We start from the raw sequence: 20,361 nt of genomic DNA, 5'->3' as shown, positions 1-20,361 counted from the left end.
ATGAATGTTTGTACAAAATTTCAATGTCAATCCATCCAATAGTCCAATTTTATTCTAGACCAAAGTCATGGACTGACTGACATTGCCACTAGCATGGCTAAAACATTAATGAACTGTATGTAACAAAATAATCCGAGATTAAGAGTTCACTTTCTAGTTTAAGTAATTGGACTTTTGAGCTTAGATTGTTTTGTTACATATACTGTTCTCAAAGGTCCAGAATAAGCTTCCATGCTCAGATTTAATAAAGTAGCTCAAAGTTACATCAAACAGAACAAAGCTGATATTTTATGTTAAAATATGTCAGGGATTACTACTTAAAAACCTCTGGCTGGATTCAGAAGTACAAGAGTTAATCCTTTGCAGGAGCTTGTAGACCAGCTGTCCAAGAAGTGTGCAGTTTCCCCTTACTGGCCCGTGGTGATGATGGTGAACTGAACTGCAGTTTGCCAAAGCCTTGTTCACACTTTTCCTGCCACATTAGGAGCTGAGAACTGAAAGCCAGGGTCGACAGGGACGGGACAGGCGTGGGCTCCCGGTGCTGGATGGTTTCACCGCAGTGATGCTGGTTGTTTGGCTCATCCACAATTTAAATGCTGGAGAGTAAATGTACTGTACAGGAAACGTACATGTTGATTATGGCCTGGCTGGCAGCTCCAGCTGCAGCTGCAGCACTTAAGAAGAGGTGGCTGGGTTGTACTGCACTGACCAGGGAACCAGAACTGCACAGTCTGTTGATTTCTGCCCAGGATGTGGGTATTATTAGCTTAATTACCAGAATTTCTAGAGTTTAATATATATTAGTAGTATGGTATGTAAGGAAATAAATATGATTTACTGGAACTGCAGTTAAACATGGATTAGAAATGACACTTTTGGTAAACAGATACTGTACACTGTATATTTGGTTTGGTACTCTTGTCAAACAACGCGTTGCCTATAGATTTCTTCTCTTTCAATAAATACCACTTAACCCCCCTCCCATGCATTTTTCTTCAGAAACTTATATGATCTCCCCCAGTGTGTTTCTGGAAGAAGGGGTTGAGGTCGCCTCAGCAAAGAAAGTGAAAAAGCTTTCAAAAGCATTTCTCTTGGCCCACTCGCCCCTGAACAAAGCCTGCTGTCAACTGGTCAAGGTTTCACTTCCTAATTACCTTCTCCTGGGGCACAATGGCCAGGCCGTTGCCTAACCCGGGCCACTCTAGACCCCTAGCATTCTTTCCCAGGCAACCGGCCCCTCCACCATGAACCCACGGTCTCGAAGGAAGTGCTAGACGCATGGTTAAATATGGCTGACGGGACCCCAGCAAGTAGTTGCACATCTCATCTGGGAGGTTTGTTTACTTGGAGAGGTCTACAATGCTGGCAAAAGAATTCCCGGCTCCAAGTCATAAAATTTGGGCTGTTGCTCATAGGTGTTTGTGTTCTTTTGTAACAAAATAGCACTTTGTCTGGTGATAGGCCTACAGTAAATCTGACCCAAATATGACTCTTTTCCATAACTCTAAGAAATCGGATTTGTATTAGATCACATTCTTGGTGCCATTTTCAAGCTCTTTTTCACCACTAAGCTCATTCCCTGATTCATGCACAACAAGACTTTTTAAGGCTGTCTTACCCCGGGTGAAAGGTTGTGAAAAGAGAGCTCTCAGCTAAGTCAGCACTGCTTTCTCTTTCACCTTTTGCTATTGTAAAGCTTCAAACCAAAAAAAGGAAAATCAAAAATGAGTCAATTACGAAGAAACAGAAATAAAAGTGATGTGAAATGCAGCCGTGGCTCAGACTGATTCCTCATTGAGTGGAGTGCTGAGTGATTTTCATTGATGCTCCTCTGCCACCCAGGTCACTCCCAAGAACACCCAGACGGGAATTCCACCCAGGCTTATCTCACCGGCTCATCGACTGCCACCACCACGGAGGAGGAGGAGGAGGAGTGGAGGGGGTTTGTACTGAAGGAAGGGTCAAAAGGGTAAGAGGGGGGTCTCTTCTATGTCCTGGATTAGGGGTTAGAGGAAACCTGTTGTTGGGGTAAGCAGTTCAATCATGTTTACCAACAATTGCTCTGGGAGATAGCTGTCAACGGAACGCATGAGAAACCTCTGCCCACAGTGAGGCTGCAGGGGCTGAGCCGAGGCGCTGAGGAGCGACAGGTTGCTGGAGAGATAACGGATTGGACACCCAGACTATCAGTCTAACTCCCTGATAGTAATTGCTGTACTGATTCAGGTGGTTTCAAAATATGATAGTTGTGACACCAATTAAACTGAAGTGAAATAAGATGTCTACTAATAAAAAAATCTAAAAACTATTATTCCAATTTATGGTAATTTATGCCCATCTCCTAAAACTGAAGATTCAGCTATCCTTTATGCTGTGTTCGGCGAGCACCTGCTGTATGTCTGAATGTATCTTGATCTGCAGCTGATAAATCAAATATGTATCAACTGCCTTTGAAGGTGTATTTAAAGCAGCATTAAGTAGTATGTTGGGTACTTGGAGGCAACTGAACTCGCTCTAAACACAACAAATAGATATTATCACCTTAAAAAGTTGTTGTGTCTAACGTGTTCACCAACAATTGCCTATTTTCAAAGAAGACACAGAGCAACGTTTATTCAGAGTCATGTTTCCAGTCACCTGACAAATGTAAGTCCAATATTCACTCCCTTTTAGCTCTGTTTTGGTCTCTACCAACTCTATCTAGCTTTTTAGCCACTAAACGCTCCACTATGCTCACAGTTGAATCTGTAACTTCTTGTCTAACTTGTCTATCTGCTGTTTGGTTCTGGGCAGGTAACGGTCCAGTGGGTTTGTCAGAGCTTTTTTACCGAAAACTGCTGCGAGCTGGTGCTGGAGACAATACAGATGTCATAGGACCAAACCAAAATTTTTGTTCTGTAAAACCAAAACAGTGAGCTCACAGATGCTAAAACGCTCTGTAGAGCTGAGTGGACCTGCAGAGTTAGGGATTATTCTCTGTGGGTTTGTCATTATCAGTGATCCCTTTCATGTTACACAGCAATTTGACCCATTTTTAATATAAAAATATTGATTAGTGCAGCTTTAATGTCTGTTTTGACTGTTTTAACTTTAGGTTGAAACAGTCAGTATCATATATATATATATATATATATATACTCTTTTTTTCCCCATGTTTCTCCTCCTCCCCCTAAACCTCTGGCTCCCCACTCCCTTGGTCACCCCTCCACATTCATACATACATGTGTTTATGCAGTCACCCTTCTCCTCTCACTTTTATACACCTTCTTCATTCTTTGTTTGTCCTGCTGGCCAAGAAGATCCTTTTCTTACAGTATGGTAATTTCTTCTGAAACTGAGTCTAAAAATTAATAAAGATTTAATGAGTTTACTGCAAAGAATTCTGTCAAATAATATGCAGAAATGGTTGAATGTTGTAAAATGACATAATGTACCTTATCAGGAAACCAGGAAACTAGAAAAAAAACGTTGCTGCTAGCGCGCCAAATGCTTTCACAAGCAATTTAAAATGAACTGTGAAATGGAAAAGCAATCTGTCATTTCAACTGCTGTGAAAACTAGTATCAGGAGAACTGTAACTTACAGTCCATCAGGTGGAATATACAGTGAATGACATTTCAGACACAGCACTTCAACGAGAGCAAAACAAATACAACAGTCACTTAGTAACATCAGCATATTTAAATACTTGTTGTGCTGTAGATGTAAAAATACAATTTTTAGACTGAGACCAAACCTAACATAGTCACTTTTTTTGAGAATATATCAGTTTTTTTACAGTCAATCACCAGCATCTACTTCAGCCAGTCACACATACACAGACTTTCTTTTCTGTCTGTCTTTCCTTCTTTTTCTCTCTGACTAATTTAGACTTATACATATTGTCACTCGTCAGTCCCCCATTATGCACCATCTACAGTATGTTTAGCCTGCTACAGTTTCAGTGGGCCTCATTTCTCCAGATTTCACTGTGTTTGGAGTGTTGAAAGACATGGACCCAACCACAACTGGGCCAAAACTTATTCAAAACATGAAAAGTGCAAAGTTTTTTCCAGTCACAGTTAAGTGAAATAGACTAATTTTACCAGTATATCTGCCCAGTTCCCCACTGGTTCTCACACCATAACGGAATATATCACAGATGTCCATTATTTCTCCTAATCCTTGTTTGTTTCTGATGCTTTGGACACCTAAGCAGCACTTAGTCTGTCATGTTCATATGAATATGTATTTTCATCCTCAGCAGTGTCAAAACTAGTGCTGAGACCGATTTCTTATTGTTAAAGTGGACCTAGCTTGACCGCTCTACCTTGACGTGACATCACGTTCAATAACTCGTTTTGAGGCAGAAATGAGAATGATCTTATCGAGTCCAGATGTCACTGTAGTGTATACTGGTATATAGACATATTGTTTTGAAAATCCTGTTTCTATATCACTTTGCCACACATTAGTTCACTGGGTTCACCAACCTGCAAGTTGCTCTTTAAGATATCATGATCTTCAGGTGAAAAAAGTGATTTTAAACCTTAAAAAAAAAAGAAGAAAAAGAAATAGTTCAACATTTTGGTAAACACATTTATTCGCTTTCTTTCTGAGAGTTAGATGAGAAGATCGATACTCCTCTCATGTCTATACAGTAAATATGAAGCAATAGTAGTAGTACTAGGAGGAGATCTTAGTATCAAGACTGGAAATGGAAAACAGCTCCTGTGGAGCCAGTTCATGGATGTATTATGAGAATTGGATACCACACTCAAAGATGGTGCCTATTCAGTTGAATGAGAATTGCTTGCTGAATTGATGCTTCTGGGTTTGTTTCCGCATTGTGCAGCCCACTGAATATCCACAGTAGAGTTTCTCCCACTGGCCCCGCCCGCAAGTTCTTGCCCAGTCCATAGACTTTACATTGGGATGATGTCAGAGATTTTAAAATCGCTTCTCTAGGCTTGAGGACAGTTTTACAAATATAAATCCTCCATGGATTAAAAATTAATAATAGACAGATTTACCTTTGCAGTTGGAGGTGTCCTGTCAACTTTTTATAGACATCTCTTTTATAATGGTGGTCTATAGGAAAAATGCTTTTTGGGCCGCAGGGAATTTTTTCACTGCAGTACTGCGAGTTGCCACGGGGCAAAATAGCAGCAAAGCTCAATGGGAGCACCATATCCGATTCTATTAATGCATCCATGGGCCGGTTGCAGTGACTTCCTGAACTCTTGTTGTCAATGTGAGGTTGCCAGGCAACCAGCAGAAACTGTTACCACGCCTGGCCAGGAAATAGTCCTGCACATAATTCCTCCTAAAACCACAACTTGACATTTTTACACTTCAGTTTTTTTTTTTGGTTTAACAAACAAGATATAACATGTTAGTCAATGAATTTTTGACCTCTGGACAGAGCCAGGCTAGCTGTATACCCTTGTTTCCAGTTTATGTGCTAAGCTAAGCCTAAGCTAACTGGCTGCTAGCTGTATGTTTAGTGTAGCCTACAGACATGAGAGTAGTATCAACTGTCACATCTAACTTTCAGTAAGAGAGCAAATAACTGTATCTCCCAAATTGTCAAGCTATTCCTTTGTCATTTTTGGAAACATGTTGGGCTGAAAAGGGTTTATAGCAATAAGCCTCAAACAGATTAGTTATAATCTTTTGTAAAAAGCATCCAGGCACCATCCAGTGAATATCCAGGCATAAAGTAGGTAATTTTGTTCTGGCTGATATGTAATGCCCAGTTCAGTTAGTACGCTGAAAACGAAACATTTAATTAAATTTAAATTAGTTTTAAAAAATTCTGATATATGTTCTCCATTAATTTCCAACCAGCTAGCTCCGAAGAAAAATAGCTTCCACGGGCTTTTCTTCTTTGTGTGTTTGAAATCAAGGCAATTTCATAACTAATATTTTAAAAAATTCAAGGGAGTTTTGTTTGTGTGTATGCATGTTTGTGGGTGATGACTTATAATATGATGATGTGATAGGCAATCCTAAAATGTAAAAAGTAACAGGCAAATTCTTGCGAAGACAGGCTTCTTGCCACAGTGTTTTTTGCTGTGATCATCGCAACTTGATATGTGTCATAATTTTCTGGCCATTGCAGCCGATCATGTTCTGTACATGTTGGACTCCCCCTTAGTGAAGATTAAGGCCTCTTGTAAATCCTTCATCCATACATGTAAACTCTTAGATTCATAGTCTGGCCTATAAACTTTTATGCACTCAGAGCTTAAAATGATCAGCTATGTCTTTAAGGGTCATGCATCCTCGTCCTCATTCCTTTCTTGGTACTGGTACATGGGGTCATGACCTCCATTGCAGGAAGGATGAGGGTTGACCGTGTGTGTATGTGCGTGTGTGTGTGAGTGTGTGTGCGCCTGTGCAGTAATGGCACAGTGGGAAGTTGACGATGAGTGTTTCTGACTTGATAACTGATTTGCCCTTGTGTTCACCTTTAATCTCTAATGGGCCTGGCCAGTGGAAGGGTCACAGAGTGGTACTGCGGGATTTAACCCAAAATGAGTCAATAGTTAATCTAAATCCCATAGAAAATTGTGTCAATCACTCACAAAATGAATGCCTACAGGGAGTTTCCTTTACTTTCAAGCTCCTTTTCATTGCAGATTGACAAGCAAAAAAGGAAATGTGCACTTTTATATGGATTTTCATATTCTGGAAAATTATGGCTGGAATAAATAAAAAATATGGATGTAAATATATGGAGTATTGTATTAATATGACTTGGAGCACAAAAGCAGCACTTTGGACTGTAACCTGTGCAGGGTTGCAGTAATGTGGGTCTCATTTTCTGTGCAATTTCATCAAATTTAAAAAAAATCCATCACAGAGTAAAAAACTGACTGCAAATCATCGTTTATGTTTCCTCTCTGTCAGTTCAAATCTTATAATAATGGCAATGGTGTAAAACTCTTGAGTCACTATCAGCTAAAGGGGAAGTTGGTCAATGTGTTGACAAGATGGATGTGGAGCGGAGAAGCCAAAAACAGCCGAGCAACAACCAATTTGGCCGTTCCCATCTCTTCTTGATCAAAACCATACCATTAAAAGGCAAGATGGCTTTCTTCTTCTGGCTGGTGAGAACGATTCAAATCTAATTAATCTTCGTCGTCTCTGACTTTGAAAACTGTTTCATTTGTTTAATTTCCTATTGAGTGGGTCATTGTAGCCGCAGCCAAAAAAGAAATGTGTTATTCATCCTCATCGCCTCCCCTTTACTGTATGTTCCTTCCCGCTTCTTCTGATTGGATCTTCCTCAAAGATTACAAGGATGTTTTGTTCTGCTTCATGTTACAATGTGCTGCCGGTGGGATAGCCATGTTATACTGCTGCTGACAGTGGTCAGGTCTGGTGCGTTCGCCGCACAAGATGTTGGAGTTCAACAGCTTCTCCCACCTAGATGGTGGGCCGACGTTTCTGTAGGATTAATAATTTCGTGAGAGACTGATCCACTGGCCAGCTATATTCTCCAGGTGGTTGTAAGTTACAGGCCTCAAAATGAAAAAAAAAAAAAAAGTGCAATTCTTGGTCTCACAATGGAAGGGAGAATGTATTTGAACAGCTGCTATAGTTGCTTCTCAGCAGAATATTGATTGTTTTTATGGGATAACACACGAGTTATAGCATACAGAAAGCACACGCTTTGGACAAAAAGGCCCCCCAAAGGTTTGAAGGAAGACCTGTGTTATGATTTGATGAGATCCCTGAGACTCTGAAATCTTTGTGTAGAATAAAGAGTGACAAATCCTTTTACAGCTGATTGTTTCAGGAAAAATTACAAAGGAATCGGTGCCATATACACAGATCTGCGTGTTTAAACGACAAGTGCCATTAGGGTGCTGGTGGAGAAGTGCCACCTCTCCCAAAAGCCCTAATGGCCGCAGCCCAGCTTTCATGTGAATAACGCTGTTTATATTAGGCCTCAGCTCCTACATTAGTGTCCTTCAAACGTCTACACCCTCGCAGCCGTTTGGCATTTCGAAATACTTCACAGGCCTCCTATGTAGTCTATTATCAGGAACTGTGCACGAGTGGAAAGTGTGTATGTGTGTGTGTTTTAAGTGCTGTAGTGCAGGAGTCGTTGAAGGGCTTCATTAAAGAATGGAAAGTATGTGTCCATCTCTGCAGGCTGGCCACAGCAGTCTTTGCTCTCACCTGCACCATATATGCCCAGTTATAGCCAGAGTCAGACCCTATTGAGTAAAACAAACACTGCCCCCTACAGGTTTGTGACTGTCTCTACAACACGGTGTTGAGTGAAAAGTAATGAGCATGGATCTAGGATGTGGTAGAAAAATTTCTATTTCTTCTCTTTTTTTTAATCCCCTAATTTTTTTTTAATCCAATTTTGCAAAAATGACACAAAGCTACACGCTAGTATGGCTCATAAAACAAACATTTTCTCATAAAACCACTGGTTTAATGTCCTATATCAACATAGCAGCAGACCTGAGGCGTTTCTGTTTCCTTTTAAACCCCACAAACAGATCTGAGTCCCTGCTTTGCACCGTCCCTCCCACAAATCTGTTTCCTTTTCATTCAGCATTCCCAATTTGCTCTGTTTTCAGAGAGAACAATCAGTCTTCACAGGGTCGAACACACAGGAGTCAGGCAGCCCTCCATCATGGCCACCTTCCCAGAGTTTCTGATCACCAGATATGAGTGTGCGTGTCATCAGTCCCAACTTTATAAATGTTTTACACGCAAGCCAAGGCGCTCAGCGAAGCAAACGGATCTACACATGTCGATGTATTCATTCACAGTCATGTTCCTAATATCCGATTGCCTTCTTCTTGTGTTTTTACATACGCCAACGCAGGCCCTAATCTGTAAACGAAGCATGGGAGGAAAGGGAGCGCTGCGGTGAGAAAGTCATTTAAAAACAAAGTGCGAAGTACATGAGCAGACAAATGTTTTCAGCTTGTTCAGGTTAGGTTTGGTACTGACAAACATACATTAGAGGTAACAGTCCAGCAGCAGCAGAAGCAGAGGCCAGAGAAACACCATGCCGAGAAGACAGACGATGAAGTGAGGACTGAGCAGCCGAACAACACGTGCAGGATGTAAAAAAGCCCATCACAGTCAATCAGGCGTCAGCCGCTAGTCAGGGAGGAAAAGAGGGGAAACTTTACCCCGGCTCTGGCCCTCCTGAGTTGGCCTGCCGTGTGCAGCGCAGGGGAAATCCACTGGATGTCACATACATCTTGATTTTTATGAATGCTTTGATAGCTCCCCTAAAGGCACTCCCATGACCAGGTGGAGGGTATTTATACAAGCATGTCAGAAAAGCAAAAACGAGGGGAATGGATATTTGCTGATCCCCTTTGCTCACAGAGAAAAAATCTTGCGGTTATTCTAATTGCAACTGGAAATAATTATCTGGCTGTGGACTCTGGGAAGCGGGTCACTTGAACGCACCCTGCCCTGATCACCAGGTGTGAAGGGTGGAGGGCTGTGACTGACGCACGGCTGTCCAATGGGAGGAGAAACCTACATTCCTACTGTGAAATGTGTGTGTGCTAGGATGTGTGTGAGGGTGAGCATGAATGTGTGTTTGCATACAGTGTTAATGTTTCAAATTAAGTCCTTTTTGATGCATTAAAAGTACATTACAGAAACACATTTATTAGAAAAAGAACACCAGAGCAATATGAGGGAAGTATGTTTCATATAATGTAATAAAATTTACAATACACATGTTTTCATAATGTGCTTATAATACCTCATGAATACCCCTTTCATTTAAGGATCATTTTGTTCTAACTTGCATCTTATGTTTGTACTTTGTAATTTCTATCTGTATGATAACATTGTACCCTACAAAGTTTTTTCTACATTTTTTCTACAGCTACAACATCAAGTTTATTCTACAGCTCAGGAACCTGTCGCAAGTAAGTTCAAACTTAATCTACTTACTGTATAGCAAAGTGCTTACTAAAAGCATATTTACAAATCACTAAATTAAAACGGATTTCACCACACAAATTAGTTCTTACACAGAGATTAGTAGTTACTAAATATTTATATCCATTAACAGCCAGGTGTATCTGTTGCATAACTAAGTGAACCAACTGACAAAACTGAGTTAGCTTCCTAATACGAGACCCATTTAGGTTAAAGAGTAAAATATAGTCAACAAGTCTAACCTCATCAAAAACTGTGAGGGCTTCAAATTACATTTCACCAAAATAAGACAATATACCTCAAACTACAAAACGTTACGTTATAGACTAAATGACCAAACAACAGAGGTTAGCATAATCAGATAATCACCACCCACTCCAAACTGCGTGAATAGGCTACTAAATCTGGGACATACATGTACGTATTTCTTAATTCTGCATATAATATCTACATTTTCAAGGTTTGGCAGTTAAGTTTATTATATCTCTTGGTCCTTGCAAGCGGGTATTGTTGGAAGATCTGTCACAGCTTGTAATGCTACAGTTATTCCATGCTAATTTGCACATTACTAAAGTCTTTACTAGCTAAAGCATTTCTTAAGTTATGGTGCAACTAGTAAATCACTAGTTTTAAACTAGCTAGTAGTCACTAACAACTTATGAAGACTTAACACGTAAGTAAGGAATATACAAATTGCTGGTGCAACCCTGTCCATCCGATCAACTAGGTCATAAACAAGCCAATAGTTTAGCCACATTATCTAAACCAATTGTTTTGGAGGTAAAACCAAAAAGGTGAAATAGGAATTCCTTCTTACACAGGAAACCCTGCGTGAGTGCACAGCCACACTAAGTGGAGTATTGTAGTTCCAAATTGAAATAGGAAATTGTGTCTGAAAACTGTGATGAATGTTTACAACAGAATAATTTTAATGTCCGCTTTCATTTTGTCTTCTAAATAAGTTTGGCTAACCTGCTTGTATTTCATGTCCTGACAGACCTCTTTTTAGTGATGTTGCAGCGCTCCCAGATGTCAACAATTAACGTAGTTAGTACAATCTTATTATTAACGATAAGAATCATAGCCAAAACCTTTAATGTGTTACCCATGCAGCAGAGTGTGTGTCCTTAATTCTTTGAGCACACCCACATATACACACATTGCAGAGAATGCATGAGTGTATGTCTGGAGTGACAAAAAACATCTGTTAGTCCAAGAGTTTACTCAAGAAAATTTCAAATACACCTCAAATCAAATCAAAAAGCACACAACTATGCAAGCCAGTTCCCATTAGTGCAGCACGACCCAAGACTTTAGTGCTTCCAACACTGCAAACGAATTCCACGCATTGTAGTAGTCAGTGATAATTAGGATCTGTTGAACACCTTCAGTTTTCACTCAGCTCTTACATATTCAGTATCGCTGCACAATAAATGCCTTTAGTCTTTTAATGGTCTCTGTGAAACATGAAGAGGGAAGTGTGAGGAAGTTATAATCTGTAAGAATGCCCTGTGATGTGAGCACAGGTTGAAACAACACACACCAGATACATTATTCATCGAAATGAACACGCTGAGAATAAGCTGGAAGAGTTATAAACCTCTCATCGTTTGTTAAGGATAGGAACTTTAAGGTCTGTTGTTAATGCAAAAAAAATGCAGAGTATCGACAGCTTCAAGCTTTTTTCTGAGAGGTGAGGGAAGTGGGGGCTGAATGGATAAAAAGAATCTGATGTGAAATTATATACATATTTTTTCATCCACTGTGAAATAACATGGGCACAAACTGCACCATTAATACGTTATTTTGTTTTTTTAACCGCTCACAGGAGACCAATGAAATCAGTAAATAAATCTCAGCTGTGGATGCAGCATGTGCCTGTGTGTATGTGTGCATGACATATGTTTGTGTACTTGTATATCAATGTTTCCATTTTTTGTGCGGTAAGAGTATGTTCATTTACAGTGTAGCTGTATGTTAGCATTTCTCTGCTCCCTGGTTTTGTAACATGGTAATTGTGCAGAGCGAGTACCAATGTGCCAGGTCTCAGTTTAATGAATCCCACCTGTAACACATTTGCACATTCATTCCTCTCCAAGGAGAAATCCTGTTGCCAAAGCAAAGCCTGAGCCGAGTGGAAGTGTGCGGCTCTGCTGAGTTACAAATCCAAAGAGTGTACCCAAGATGGCTGCTGATTTTATCAACTCATTTAAATCCTGCACATGTATAAAATCTATATTTGTGTACATTCACGGTGCTCGACGTACTCAGCAAACAGATGAGGGAAGGAGGAGGAGAGGCCTATGGAATGTCAGAGCGAGTTGCCTCGGTCCTGAAACCCTCTGGCATGTGAAAGGGATTTCACAAACATGAGTTATGAATGATTAATTCAACAGCTAATCTCTCCACAAACTGTATACATACCAATATCTTAAAAGATTACTTGACCATTCATCTAGAGCTTTTCCATGAGCTCAGTGTAGCACTGAATAACTTAGTAACCTCACTGCTGAATCTGTCATTTAAAGGGGAGCAGCAGCTACGTAAGGTTGGGCATCTGTGAGAAAATTAAAAGTCCTCCTTCACTCAAAAATATGTTTTTCTTCTTGTTCCTACAGTTGGATGTTTGAGCTTCACTGTGCAGAATGATGTATGTGCAGAGTTTGATACTAGAAGGCTGTTTTCACATTAATCTGCTGAATGTGGAAAGTTTCTCTGTGCTTAGTGAAAATCCAATATTAAGGGGCGGGCATACAAACATGATTTGTGACATCATAAATAGTTTGGAAGCCAATTCTGGTCCAATATTCAACTTATACAAGTGTGAAGTGGAAACTTGAAGCCACCAGTGCACAAATACTGAGAATGGACTTTATAGTGAAGAAGGAGACGTCTTGTGTCCAGCAGTTTATTGTTTTAAGTGAAAAATATTTGCATATTCATAAGAATTTTTAGGGAGAAGGAGTAGATGTAATTTTAAGGATTTTTACAAGATAATTGAACTTTTGTTGGTGGAAAAACCAGCACAAATTATTATTCAAAGTAGAGTATTTTATATACATCTTAAAACATGTCTGGAGGGGATATTTAAGGTTTTTTGTTGTTGAATTTCTGCTGTGAAATTTTGGCTTGACCGTCCTGCAGCATACATGTGAATGCCTGTGTCCTCTTTTCCTGGTGGCAGGAATGGCACAAATGCTTTTGTTCTTAGAGCAGCATGCAAATGACGTCAGCCATATGAATATCCAGATGGGATCTAAATTAAAAATTAATTGCAAACAGTATATTGGACGTGGAGTGAGACAAGCGCCATACAGCTGAAGGGAGCAGATGTATGTTGTAATGATCTCTGGTCCTGACCTCTGAGATCAGTGACGGAAAGCACAACATAAAACACTACAGATTACACTCATTACAGAGCCACTGTTGGTGTCTTTTTTAACATTTCTGTGTTTAAGTAGGACTTTATTTATATGCTGAATTTGTTCTCTGTGCCCTTTTTAGTGCCCTTTTTATCCTCAAAAGCCATTGAAAAAATCACAAGAGAACAAAGACAGTTTTGGAAGCTGAATAAAATATTGACCCATCAGCTAATACTCAAGCAATATTAATTAAGTACTTTTACTCAAATACTTTAAGTTAGCACAGTTTTGAGGTACTTGTAATGAACTTTCTTTTCTTTATACTCCTACTCTGCCATATTTCAGAGGTAAAAACTGTATTTTTGACTTCACAACATCTATTTGACAGCTCGTTACTTTGAAGATTATAGATTTACATTGGAAACCTATGACCAGTTTAGAAAATATGATGCATTGTTAAATTAAATTACCCAAAGTGATGAAGTACTAAGAATTAGCCCCATGCTGACCAACTGCAACATTAAAATACTGCTTACATGTTAATGTGTCAGTATTAATCATCGAATAATATAGTATATAATAATAATTATAATGCAAACATTCAGCTGCATATGAGTACTTTTACTTTACATACTTTCATTACATTTTGCTGATACTTCTTTACTTTTAAGAAGAGGATTGGATGTTTTCCACCACTGAGAAAAAAAAAATTGAAATAAAAAAACAAAAAACATATATATACATATATGACTCGTGACTCAATTGTGATTCTTCTTCTTTGGAGTTCTTGAAAGCTGTTTAATGATGTCACTTCAATCCCTGATGAAGCCATCTATTTTATCACCCTGATCTCATCACTCAGTAGCCTTTGTTGCTCATTTCTGTAACAGTGGAGTCCCTTTGGTTGTCAGTTAAAGCTGAATCACTCATTGCTGTTGCAGCACGGTGCTGTTGCTCCCAGTTGGTGGTCCCAGTAATGAGCAGTGGGGGGTGGGCGGACCACATTGACTGGGATGCCAGAAATCTTTAGCCGTGCTCCTTCAGGGCCTTTTGCATTTAGTCACCCTGAGCTCATAATTGTGTGACTAAAGCAATTGTTCTCTTAATTGAAGCCATTCAGGGCCTCTACCGGCTTTTCCCGCTCCCTCAGGTGGGACTCAGATGATCATTCAAAACTTCAGGTGGGACTCAGGTGATCACTAAAAGATGCTCAAAGAGGGATGTTTTTACATTGTTAATCATGATTGTACACTTGTTTTTAGGACAAAATATTCAGAGACAACTCCAAACTAAATTAATCAAAAATCTATATTATTTTTTAGACATTTTATATCATATTCTTAGCCATCTTCATGTAAAAATTGCCTGTACTCACTAACCCAGTTGTCTTGTTGTGCTGTTCTGGCATAGAAAGGGCTAACAGATTGCTATATATGGCCCTTCTCATGTGCACCACAGTTATAATAGCTCATAATATGTACTGCTGGCTCATAAACATAAAACATAAACATATGATTATGAACATGCATATAAGTAAATGACCCGATGACACAGCAGAGGTAAAAATCCCTGTGCAGGATTAACTGCAGCTCTGGGTATAGTCAGGACTTTTACTGTGGTCAACTGTAGAGTGAATGAATAAGCTTGAGGGTGTTCACTGTGTGTGTATGTGTATGTTGGGGGGGGGCTGTAATATATGAAAATCCATTTCTACCCCTTTCAAGATCATGCTTCATGGATGATAAATTCTCAGTCAGCTTCTCTTTACTTTCCTAAACTTGATGTCACAAATATCAGCTGTAATGGATTTGAAAAGGGTCGTTCCACCTTTAGTCCTCAACACATGTGAAGCACTTGTGTCTGCAGAGCGCCATTTCAACTTTAATTCCTCATTCTGAATAATTCACAAGCCCAAAGAGTGTTAGAGGGTGGAGGAGCCAAAGCGGAGCATATGTGTAAGAACAGTTGACACACAAAGAGAAGTCGCCCCAAAACTTGCAAATGGAAAAAAAAAATCTGCTGGGGCCACGGTTTGTTTTCACCTGAAGCAGTCATTTATCTTGGCCAGAGCCCAACACTAAACCACTGTGTATGTTTCTATGGTCTCAGTGGGTTTGTGTGTGCACCACAGCCACTTAAAGTGGTGGGGGGAACTGCAGATTTCAGTCCTAATCTAGGAATTGTGAAACCGCACCATTTCCTTGCACTTGAGAAGTGCTTGGCATCTCATTCAGCTGCTGAGGACCTGTATACATCAGCTAAGATGGAGCATGCAGATGAGTTTAGGTGTGTGTTTGTTTTATTTTACTGTGGTGAACATCTGGAGGAGATGAGGATGATAAAAAAGTTTGTTGCGGCTGTAGGGAGGGGTGGCTCTGAATAGCAGTAAGAAGTTTCCAAAACTTTTACTTACTCATGTTCACCAGACTAGCAAGATTGTGGTTCTTAATTCCAGGTTATTGAGTCCAGGTTCCTCTGAACAAAGAACTCAGAGAACAGTTTGAATTTTGCCTTCAATTTTTTATTTGTCACTTTGGAGAAGCTAACACCAGAATTTCAAGCTACACTAATCAATAGTTTTATATTAACACTGGGTCAAATGACAGTGTGTTATGTGACGTTTGTCACTCATAGTGAAAAACCAACAGAGATTTATTACCCAACTCTGCACTTCCTCTTAGCTCCACAGAACATTTTAACTTCTTTACAACTCTCAGCTCGTTGTTGTCTTGTTTTGGTTCACTATCACCGCTCTCACCGACCTAGTTTCCAGCAACAGACAACTATTTTCAGCAAAAAAGCTGAACCCACGCTACCTACCTGACACTAAACAGAAGACCATAGCTGGCAAGTCTAGCAAGTTAGTTGCTAACTACTGTAGCAGTTAGCTACTAGATGATGAACACAGTGCAGCATTTAGCAGCTAAAGAGCCAGATGTTTCCCTGAAGAGTTGATGGACAGACTTAACAGGAGAGTGAATATTGTACTTATATTCATCAGGTTGTAAAAGAGTCAACTTGAAATTAATGTTAATGTTATTACATGTCTGCTGAAAATAGGCAGTTGTTTCCAACGCCAACTTTTTAAGGCAATACTGTAACATGTCAGTGTTGTGTTTAAAGCTTGTTGTGCTGCCCCCAAGTGGCCAAAAAATCAATTAATAAAGGTTTATAGGCTAATCTATAGCCACTCATTGACATGTATGGTTAGTGTTATTCTATATTTTTTGAGACCAACAATGCATTAGTCCATCAAATCATCAATACTGCTTCACCCTGTCTGAGGCCATCAGCCCAAAGCCTATTTGTTCAAAAGATGTAAATCTTTCATTTAAAAAAAAAAGCTTTAAAATTTCTGCCAGAATATCCAATTTTACATTTTAATCAAAAATTATTTAAATTTTTATATAAAAATCCTCTAGTTCAACTTTATGCCTTTAATGAACAAGCTTGAGGAATGAGTTAATAAAATAAGTAGTGTTTGTGTCTTTGCTTCACAGTACAGTAATTGCAACCATCCATCTTCCTTTCAATTTCCAATAGACTCTACAATGACCCTGTGTGTGAGGTTAGATTAGCTCAAATTTTCTAACAAGATGTTTCACAACATCAGCAAAAACAAAGTCCTCAAATTGGGGATTTACCGCCTCCTTCCAGTCAACAACCCCTTTGGGAGCTTCCTGAATGAATCCCAGACTGCTATGTAGCTCAGCTATCTCACTGACCTGCTGTGCCACCAGCTACTTCAACCTGGAGCCTACACACTCTATCCAGACACATCCTGGCAATAAATCACTACGTAGCATGAACTTCCCTGGAATGCTTGTTGAGTTGCCAAATGATTGTTTGTAAGTCCAAGCAAGGTCCAAACCTTATCAGTATTCAAAACATCTCTGCGTTATCAGCAATGAAACTGAGATAAAAGTGATCTCTTTAGCCTCTTTAGCCTAGATTCCTATAGGTAATATTTCCAGTAATAGAACACCAAAAAGGTGCATGGGAGGTCTGCTAAGGTGACAGTCTCATGAGTTTTGCCATAGCCTGCATTCAGGTGAGAATACTTTTAAATCAATGTGAAAAAACACTTGATTTTGGTATCAGAAGCTGAAATTAATGCAAACCTCTAAGACCTAAATTTATTCTTCTTACCAGGGATTTGGGATGGAAATGGTGAAAAAATATTATTGTAGCCAGTTCAACCGAGGAGCACTCGCTTGCTGCAAGGTTTTGAGTTGCAAATCTCTGCGTGCCAACAGGGTTCCTCACCCGTGTCCACACCTGCCTTCACACTAACAGGCCAGTCTACATCATCTTAGAGTCTATGAGACACTCTGACACGGAATATCAGCCCTGCTTTGTGATGTAGTCTGAATCATCGAGTGTATTTTGACATGCAAATCTGGCCCTGAGCGTTAGTTGACCCCTTCGGAGACTTGGGTGGGCTCCCGAAATACCTCCCTTAATTTGACATGACCTGATTTGGAGGATTTCAGTGTTATTACTCCTCTTGGACGTGTGGACTCACATGCGAGGCGTGAGGTTGAGGGAGGTCTTCCCAGAGCTGTTATGAGAGTTGATGTGAGATAACAGTGGACCGTGCCTGGAGCAAAAAAGAGGTAGAAGTAGAAGGAGGGTTGGAAAGAGAGAGTGTTAGAGAGAGAGGGAGATGAATAACATGAGTGACAGAGTGGACTGAAAGGTGAAAAAAATAGAAATGGTGCAGGGAATGAGGATCCAACCTGTGCGGCCCCAATCCAGAGCATCTGAGGTGTCCAGAGGTGTGAGTTCAACATCCAGTACACCTCCTCTCCCGAATCTGTCTTTCTCTGGCTCTCCCAAGACATCTCACTATTGTTGTGTTGGAAGTCCCTGCGTTTTGACAGCTGTGCTTGGAGTGCTGTGACGGCAGTCTGGAGGGAAGGGTGTGTATGTCTGGCTGTGTGTTGTCTGATGGTTTGTAGTGGACGTGGAGACTTTGGTGTGCAGCATTTTGCAAATATTGGTGTATGTATATCTCAGGAGGTTAAGCCTTCAGAGTGAGTACATGTGTGTGTAACAATGATAAAAATCAATAAATTTGATTTATATAGCACCTTGTGGACCTACAAGTGTGCTCAGTGTGCTTTATATACATCGACTTAACATGTAATCTAACAATGCAGTCAGGAAAGAAACAACAAATGATGAAGAAGAATGAATAAAGAGTCTGCAGCCATGCTTGCAGCTTTGTGAGGCTGTACAGTACTTAGGTACAGTAGTGCTGTGAGCTAAATGCTAATGCCAGCATGCTAACATATATATAACTGGTTAAATGTATTGGACAAGTTAAAATTTTGACCTGATGATAGTGCTAGATGAAAAGTCAGGGGATAACCAAAGTCATTAGGATTCAATCTCTGAGCAATATGGAATTCTAAACTAGATTTCATGGAAATTGCAAAATCAAGACACATCACCAGAAAACAAAAACATCACTGTCATGGTGGTGCTAGAGGGAAAGGTCAGGGGATCACTAAATTCAGTACGATACATCCTATGGGGACCATGAATATATATACAAAATTTCATGGCAATCCATCCATTAGTTGTTGAGATATTTCAGTCTGGACCAAAGTGGTGGACCAACTGACCAACATACAAATTGACATCTCTAGAGCAATGCCACTAGCGTTATTAAAAAATAAGAGCAAGTGCAAGTGCTCACTGCACGTGATGAATAAATACGTGTTTGAGTGTCTGGATTCATGTCCATGTGCGCATTCATGTTTCTGTTTGCACATACACATGTTTTTCACACTTACTGAACTGATTTGGCTAACATTTCAATGTGGTGCCTTAAAGAACTGTGCAAGGATCCCATTTACTTAATGATGTTGCAGCTGGTATACATTTTGTCCTGACCGGTGTAGCTGAGGGAGGCGAGCTTGGGAATAAAGCAGGAATGTGTGGTGGGTGCTAGGCAGCTGGTGGCTGAGCCCCACTGGGTCGCAGGGAGCAAGGCCAGGCCAGCCACATGAGCCTCAGCTGATTCACACAGCCAATGCCATGCACACACACAGCCGAACCAGCTCTCCTGCACGTATCTAATGTACGATCAGAGGGCCAAAACAGGATGTGTGTTTGAAAGAGATGGTGCTTGATGATAACCATGATAGCGCACAGAGCCAAATGGAATGGTCATAATAGCTTTGGTGCTGATGCTAATTAAAATAGGCATGTTGTTAATCATCTTTAAGCCTGATAGCTTATTCGCCCACCCAGCTGCACACTCTTCCACAAAATTAGCAAGGCAATAATCATGAGGGTCAGCAGAGTTCTCCTTGTTTTCCCCAAAAGCGAATGTTGACCACATGTTAATGTAGCTGGCTCTTAAAGCTAATAAGGCAATTGCACTATCGCAGTCTGAGCAGAGTGCTTCCCAGAGAAGCGAGAAGTTATTATTTCTTGCTGTAGCTGACTCAACACCAATTTGTATCAAAATGACCAGCTGTATTACGGTAATGACATGGCAAGCACTCAGGTATCAGACTTATCAGTCATGCCCATAATGGTGTCACACCATAAAATACTTACACGTCCAAGGGCCACAGAGCATTTACAGCAGGTACTTCTCCTGTTTGCTCTCCAAACAAGGAACCTTATCAGCTGATGAAGGGAATGCAGCAATATTTCAGGAAGAATGCCCCACACCTCCACTTCTTCCTCATCACTTCTTGTAAAAAAACAGAGGTTATATAACTACCACACTGGATTCAGGTGGGGGTAAATTTGCGTGAAGGAGCTGAGCACACCTTTCTTCGAATAACATATAGCCGTAAAAAAATCACTCAGTACAAGGCTGACCTGCTGTGACCCTCCGAGATGACAGGAAGGGTAAAGTCTGTGTTTTAGGGCCCTGGCTACAGTGCATGGTAGGTTTTGTTTGGGTCCTTCCCTGTTGTTTCTGAGAAAGACAGAACATGTGGTGAGTTGTTTTCACGTCCTAGAATCAGGAAATATTCCACCACCACCCCAAGCTTGACTAAGAAGCTCATAAAAACACAGGACTTCCTGTGATCATTTAATGACACGGCACACA

General features: G+C 40.2%; 1 long non-coding RNA gene across 1 annotated transcript; it reads right to left on the bottom strand.

Annotated features, from left to right (window-relative positions):
- Window positions 1-13,940: 13,940 nt before the first annotated feature.
- LOC121906011 lies at window positions 13,941-19,979 on the bottom strand. Its single transcript, XR_006098513.1, has 4 exons — window positions 19,857-19,979; window positions 18,023-18,312; window positions 17,809-17,883; window positions 13,941-14,482 (listed from the first exon to the last, which is right to left on the bottom strand). It is a non-coding gene; the product is annotated as an uncharacterized LOC121906011 (long non-coding RNA).
- Between the last annotated feature and the right edge of the window lie 382 nt (window positions 19,980-20,361).

The sequence above is a fragment of the Thunnus maccoyii genome, chromosome 10, assembly GCF_910596095.1.
Source record: "Thunnus maccoyii chromosome 10, fThuMac1.1, whole genome shotgun sequence".
In the NCBI taxonomy this organism is placed as follows: Eukaryota; Metazoa; Chordata; class Actinopteri; order Scombriformes; family Scombridae; genus Thunnus; species Thunnus maccoyii.
The sequence above is the reverse complement of the archived record's forward strand: the minus strand, read 5'-3'. Positions and strand labels throughout refer to the sequence as shown.